This window comes from Miniopterus natalensis, chromosome 2 (assembly GCF_054644295.1).
Source record: "Miniopterus natalensis isolate mMinNat1 chromosome 2, mMinNat1.hap1, whole genome shotgun sequence".
NCBI lineage: Eukaryota > Metazoa > Chordata > Mammalia > Chiroptera > Miniopteridae > Miniopterus > Miniopterus natalensis.
The window spans coordinates 77883185-77889893 of record NC_142082.1 but is presented as its reverse complement, the minus strand read 5'-3'; the positions used below and the strand labels follow the sequence as shown (position 1 = coordinate 77889893).

Sequence of the window (6709 nt, the reverse complement as noted above, 5' to 3'; positions counted from 1 at the left end):
ACCTGGCCAGTATGGCTCAGTGGTTGAACATCGACCCATGTACCAAGAAGTCCCTGGTTCGATTCCTGGTCAGGGCACATGCCCGGGTTTCGGGCTCCATTCCCAGCAGGGGGTGTTCAGTAGGCAGCCAATCAATGTTGATGCATTGATGTTTCTACTCTCCCTTCCTTTCTAAAATCAATAAAAACATATTTTAAAAAAAGAAAAGCACCATGCTGGCTGCTGTGTTTAGAAGAGTGAAGTGGGATGAGGTGGGAGCACAGAGGCCAGTGAGGTTGGTGGCTACAACAATCCAGGGAAAAGTTGATGGTGGCTTCAACCAGGACGGAGGCAGAGAGAAGTGGTCAGAGTCTGGATGTATTTTGAAAACAGACCAGATTTGTTGATAGTTTGTATGTGAGAGGTAAGGGGAAAGTGTATAAATTTTAGGGTAAAATTTTTATATTTAAGTCAAAATATCTAATAACTCTCAGAAACATTAAGACTGAAGCACAAGGGAAGGGACAATGCTGGAGATGAAGATTTGAGAAACATTCAGAGTAGTGCCAGTAAGATGACTTTAAGAGGGTCTCTGACAAGTGGATGTGTGTGCACGATGTCAGTATATAGCTGGAAAACATAATGGAGAATATTGAAACTAGCAATGTGAAGGTTAGGGGGCTGGAAGAGGAACCAAGGTAGGTAGGGGAATAGCATAGTTGTCACCAATTCCATTTCACTAGATTTTGAACTTTGTGATTCAGGCTTTGAAAGAGAATCAATCCACGTAGTACTATTATGCTAGTTTTGGAAGTCTCCTACTAATGGCGATAGTACCTGATTCTACTTGTGATTAAAGCATTTAATCATTTGAATCATCACATAAAACATCCGACAGTTGACAGAACTTTGAGTTGAAAAACCAAAAGGGCAATTGGTATTCTTTGATCTTTTTCATTCAATTTCAGGCTGCTTAACTTGTACTTATAAAAAAATGTGCCACATCTGCCGGCAATGAGCTATCCCACTCTTCCCACAGGCACCAACCTCATTCTTGTTTGGATTCAGGTTTTTTTAAATATATAAAACAACAGAATTAAGTGTTTACATTAGGCTTTATGAATCCTTTATAGAAGTAAAACTGGCTTTCCCTGGCTTTTCCTTTACGTGTTTAAGACAGTGAATTAGAGTTAAAAATGAGTGTTACATAAGCAAGGTCTTCCATCTGCAAACAACAAATCCAAGATTTAGCTGCCAAGCGAGAAGTCTCTTTTTGTTCCAACACTACACTGATAGGCTCCAAGCTTACAGACCCCTGGAAGTGAGTGTGTTCCACAAATGTCCTCTGACTTGACTGTGATAGGATTGGATTTTTCCTCATGGTCTTAGGTCAGCAACAATCTCTTCTTGGTTGTATTTTATCAGCTGTGATCACCACAGTGCCAACATGGTGATGATTTGGTCAGGCCTCCTCTGTATCCCTTTACCCTGCAGAGTATCCACCTCACACTATTCCTTTTTTACAGCCCCACAAATGTTGTTCAAACTGAGATGCTTCCTGCTCCCGCTCTTACACTTCAGCGACTGCTTTGTCTGAATACATTTAGTACTGAAAGCATGCTAACATTATGACTCTCATCATGAAGAAATACCTTTGAAAGTGTAATGGATTCCAGACTGAAGATTTTTAAATTTAGAAGCTTCAGGTTTTAAAAAATATATTTGTACATCTTCTCATCAATTCTAATGAATAGAAAATGAAGAACTTGAGTCAATTTGTAATACCAATAACAAACATTGAGAGCTTATCTCATGCCAAGCACTTGAACTCAAGCTGTGCGGCTCCAGGGTCCACACAGAGACAGTACTCTTCATTAACTTGAAAGAGCTAGGTTCCCTGTGTTTGTCAAGGGTGACAGAACCATTGCATTTGGGTGGGGTAATTCACGATTGTACAGTATATATATAGTCCTACACTTTGCAGGATGTTTTATATCCCTAGCTTCTGTTGCCCCCTCCATCAATGAAAAACCAAAAGTGCCCTTGTACCTTTTCAAATGTTTTCCAGTTAAATGTCCTCAGTTGAGAATCACCAGGAGAAAAGTCTATGTAAAAATAAATACCTATATACATTCTCTCTCTGCATCTATTTAACTCACAACTTTTCTAAAAGTTTTATAAGTTTTTAAAAATTTATAACTTTTTAAAACTTTCATAACTTTAAGAAACAGCAGCACAACCGATAGTAAAGAAAATGATCAGGTTATGAAACTGAGGTAATTTTTTAGATGTGTTTGCTCTTCTTTATTATTTGTGCATAAACAATTTTGAGCCTCAATGATCTTGGATAGCTTGACATTAAGTAAGGTAAACTTGACTGTTTACCCATCTGCCTAGCAAACTTGTGTTTTATAATGCAAAGGTAAACTTGAATTCAGTTTGGGCCAAATCTCAAAGTCATGCACCTGAAAGTCATGATTTTTTTCCCTATGTTTATTTTTGTCTGTCAAATTTCAGACCATTAGGCAAACACTTGTTGCCCTTTCACCAGTGCCAACTCTTCTTCAAGGAAATCATAACAAATAAAAATATTTAGTAAAATAAAAATGAATTTGGGGGCTTTGTATTTCCTAAGCTATGCTAGATCCATTTTACTACACTGCACATTGGAGCTAAATCTCCGAGGTCATTACAAAACTCAGCCACAACTTCACTTTTATTTTTCATTTAATTTAAAACTTTTTAAAATTACAGTTAACATTACATATTATATTAGTTTCAGGTATGCAGTGTAAAGATTAGACACACACACACACACGTATGTATATAATCTTATGACGTTATCCCCCCAATAAATCTAGTATACACTTGGCACATACATATTTATTACATTATTGACTATATTCTTTATGCTGTACTTTACAACCCTGTGACTCTTTTGTAATTGCCAATTTGTACTTCTTAATCCTTTCTTCTTTTTCACCCAACCCCCCAACCCCCTTCCCATTTGGTGACCATCAATTTGTTCTATATATGAGTTTGTTTCTGTATTGATGTTCATTTATTGTTTTTTAGGTTCCATACATAAGTGAAATCATATGTTATTTGTCTTTTCTGTATGACTTATTTCACTTAGCATAATACCCTCTAGGTCCATCAGTGTTCTTGCAAATGGTAAGATTTCATTCTTGTTATGGCTAATAAGCCATTGTATATATGTACCATATCCTCTTCATTCAGTTGCCTATCAATGGACACCATATCTTGGCTATTGTACATAAAATGTCCTTCTTTGTCTCTTGTTGTTGCCTTTGTTTTAAAGTTTATTTTGTCTGCTATAAATATTGTTACCCCAGCTGTTTTTCCATTTCCATTTGCCCAAAATATCTTTTTCCATCACTTTACTTTCAGTCTGTGTGTGTCTTTCAATCTGAAGTGGTCTTTTTTTTTTTAATCCTCACCAGAGGACATGTTCATTGATTTTGATTTTTTTTTTTTTTTTAGAGAGAGGGGAAGGGAGAAAGAGAGAGAAACATTGATCAGTTGCCTCCAGTACATGCCCCAACTGGGGCTCGAACCCTCAATGCAGGTATGTGCTCTGACCAAGAATCAAACCCGTGACCATTTGGTGTACAGGATGATGCTCCAACCAACTGAACAATACTGGCCAGGGCTGAAGTGGTCTCTTGTAAGTAGCACATGTATGGGTCTTGTTTTCTTCTACATTTAGCCAGCCCATGTGTTTTGATTGGCATATTTAACCCATTTACATTTAAAGTAGTTATTGATAGGTATATAATTATTGTCATTTTATTATTCAGATTTTTGTTCTCTCCCTTCCCCTCCTTCTTCTTCTTGAAGTCCCTTAATATTTCTTGAAATACTGGCTTGGTGGTGATGAACTCCTTTAGCTTTTTCTTATCTGTGAAGCTCTTTATCTCTCCTTCGATTCTAAATGATAGCTTTGCTGCGTAGAGCAATCTTGGTTGTAGATCCTCGCTTTTCATCATTTTGAATATTTCTTGCCACTCCCTTCTGGCCTGCAAAGTTTCTGTTGAAAAATCAGCTGACAGTCTTATGGAAGCTCCCTTGTATATAACTAACTGCTTTTCTCTAGGTACTTTTCAGATTATCTCTTTGTGTTTAAACTTTGGCATTTTAATTATGATGTGAATTGCTGTGTGCCTTTTTGGGGTCATCTTGTTTGGGACTCTCTGTGCTTTCTGAATTTTTATGTCTATTTTCTTTGCCAGATTAGGGAAGTTTTCAGTCATTCTGTCTTTAAATAGGTTTTCAATCTCTTGCTCTCTGGTACCCCTATGATGCAGATGTTTGTATGCTTGACATTGTCCCAGAGGTCTCTTAAACTATCCTCATTTTTAAAAATTCTTTTTTCCTTTTGCTGTTTCAATTGAGTTTTCTGCTATCTTGTCTTCCAAATTACTGATTAGATTCTCTGCTTCATATAATTGCTATTGGTTCTATCTAATGTATTCTTCATTTCAGTTATTGTATTCTTCATTTCTGTCTAGTTCTTTCTTTATGGCTTCTATCTCTCTGTGTAAGTTCTCATTGATTTCACTTATTCTCCCCCTAAGTTCATTGAGCATCCTTATAACCAGTGTTTTTCACTCTGTATCTTGTCTCCATTTTGTTTAGTTCTTTTTCTGGAGTGTTACCCAGTTCTTTCATTTGGGACATGTTTTTCTGTTTCCTCATTTTGGCTACTTCTCTGTTTGTTTCTATATATTAGGTAGACCTGCTATGTCCTTCAGTCTTGGCACAGTGGCCTTATGTAGTAGGTGTCCTCTGGGGCCCATGGGTGCAAACTCCCTGGTCTCCTGAGCTGGGTGCTCCAGGGTATTCCTTGTGGGGGTTGTGTGCACCCTCTATTGCAGAGCCTTGCTTGCTCTTGGTATGCTGGTGGGCGGGCTTGCTGTCAGGTTGACTGGCTGTGAGGACTGACCATGACTACAGCAGATGAGCTGTAGTGTGTGGGGTGATCCCATGGAATTGGATTCACTATAGCAGGACTCTAGTGATTGTTGAGGCCACCCTTTGGGTGTGTCATTTGTGGAGCTAATTGGGTGGTGCTCTGGTGTGATCTGAAGTTTGCCACTGTTGGTTCTGGTGCCTTTTGGAAGGAGCTCTCGTGCAGGCCCAGGTCAGGCACTGCCTGGGCTTGACTGGGGCCACCTGATAGGAGCTACAAAGTGATCTGTGGTTGGTAGTTGCCTGTACTGGGCTTGGAGGTCCTGGGAGAGCTACGCTGCAAACTGCTTAGCAAGAGGTACAAGGCATCCTGAGGCCAGCTGATACTTGTTTGGGGTTTGTGGACCTTTGGGAGATTTTAGGAAAGTCCATAGCATGGGCCAAGGCTGACAGCTTATGAGGAATAGCCCCTCAAAGAGGTTTTGGCTGGTACATGGGTTGGATCTCAGAGGATCACCAGGGTGGGGTGAGTTTGATGGAATTCAGAGTTAGTGCCCACCTTTGCCTGCAGGCTGGGTTTGGGGAGAGCTCAGCAAAGGAACTATGGTGACTGCCTGCCAGCATTAACTTCATTTTCAAATGACTGCTTTGCAAGGATGTTATAACAATACTTTGAGCTATGCACTAGGAGGAACACATTTAGTTAAGGAGAAAAAAGGGTCAATTATAAGATGTATCCTGAAATAGACATGCCTAGAAAAAACCCCTCCCCCTTTTGGTTCACTTATTAAAATAGTCTGCTAGCCTTAAACAAAATACTTTATAACCTTAAGCAGTATCTTAGATATTCTCAACAACCAGGTAACAATGTTAAATTTTGTCCTTACTCTTTATTGCCTGTTACATATCTGTTTTGCAACATGCTGCCAGAGCTTGAACAACATAGTAGATGAGATACCTTGATGTCCCTAAGGACTTAAAATTTAGGCCTTTTATTATTAGAACTATTTAATGATGATGTAGAGATTTCAAATAAGAATTTTCCTTTGATAGCTATAAAATGATAGACAAACCTATATACTCAGATATAACAAAGTGTTGAAATATTATAATTATAATTCAGACAAAATGAAAGCAACTCACACAAAAAATATTTTAGTAGTTTCCTGAAATCTGATTTATTGAAATTGCCTTGAAATATTTTTATACCTGAGAAAATAAGGCAGAATATACTTTAAAAAGTAGTTTGTCCATAATGAGTATAAATTTCAATTTCATTTTAAAAACCTAATTCATTCTGAGCTGAGCAGGTATGGAGCACTGGAAGCTCCGCAGGTGGCAGCAGTCTTAGCTCCAGGGCAGCCCACTCCCTCACCTCTCTTTCTTTCTCTGCTGTCAGCAAGAAAACCTTCAGTCCAGTGAGGTCCATTTGGGAAAATAGCCTTTCAGAACACAGCCTGGGCATCTATTTCACAGAGCAAAACCCAGGTGGATGAGCCAGTGAGTCTATTGTGCAACATGAACAACTACTCCAAGCTCAAGGAAATGGTGCCCAGCATCCCCCAGAACAAGATGAGCAAGATGGAAATCCGACAGCACATCATTGACTACATCTTGGACCTGCAAATTGCCCTGGACTCGCACTTCACTCCAGTTAGCCTGCACCACCAGCAACCTGGGCAGAGCCTGGAGTCTGGGACGCCAGACTCTAAACAGGGACATCATCATCCTGTCCTTGCAGGCTTCTGAATTCCCTTCTGAGTTCATGTCAAATGACAGCAAATTATTCTGTGGCTGA

General features: G+C 39.1%; 1 pseudogene; it reads left to right on the top strand.

Moving 5' to 3' along the window:
• Positions 1-621: 621 nt before the first annotated feature.
• Positions 622-6709, top strand: LOC107537730 (DNA-binding protein inhibitor ID-2 pseudogene; annotated as a pseudogene).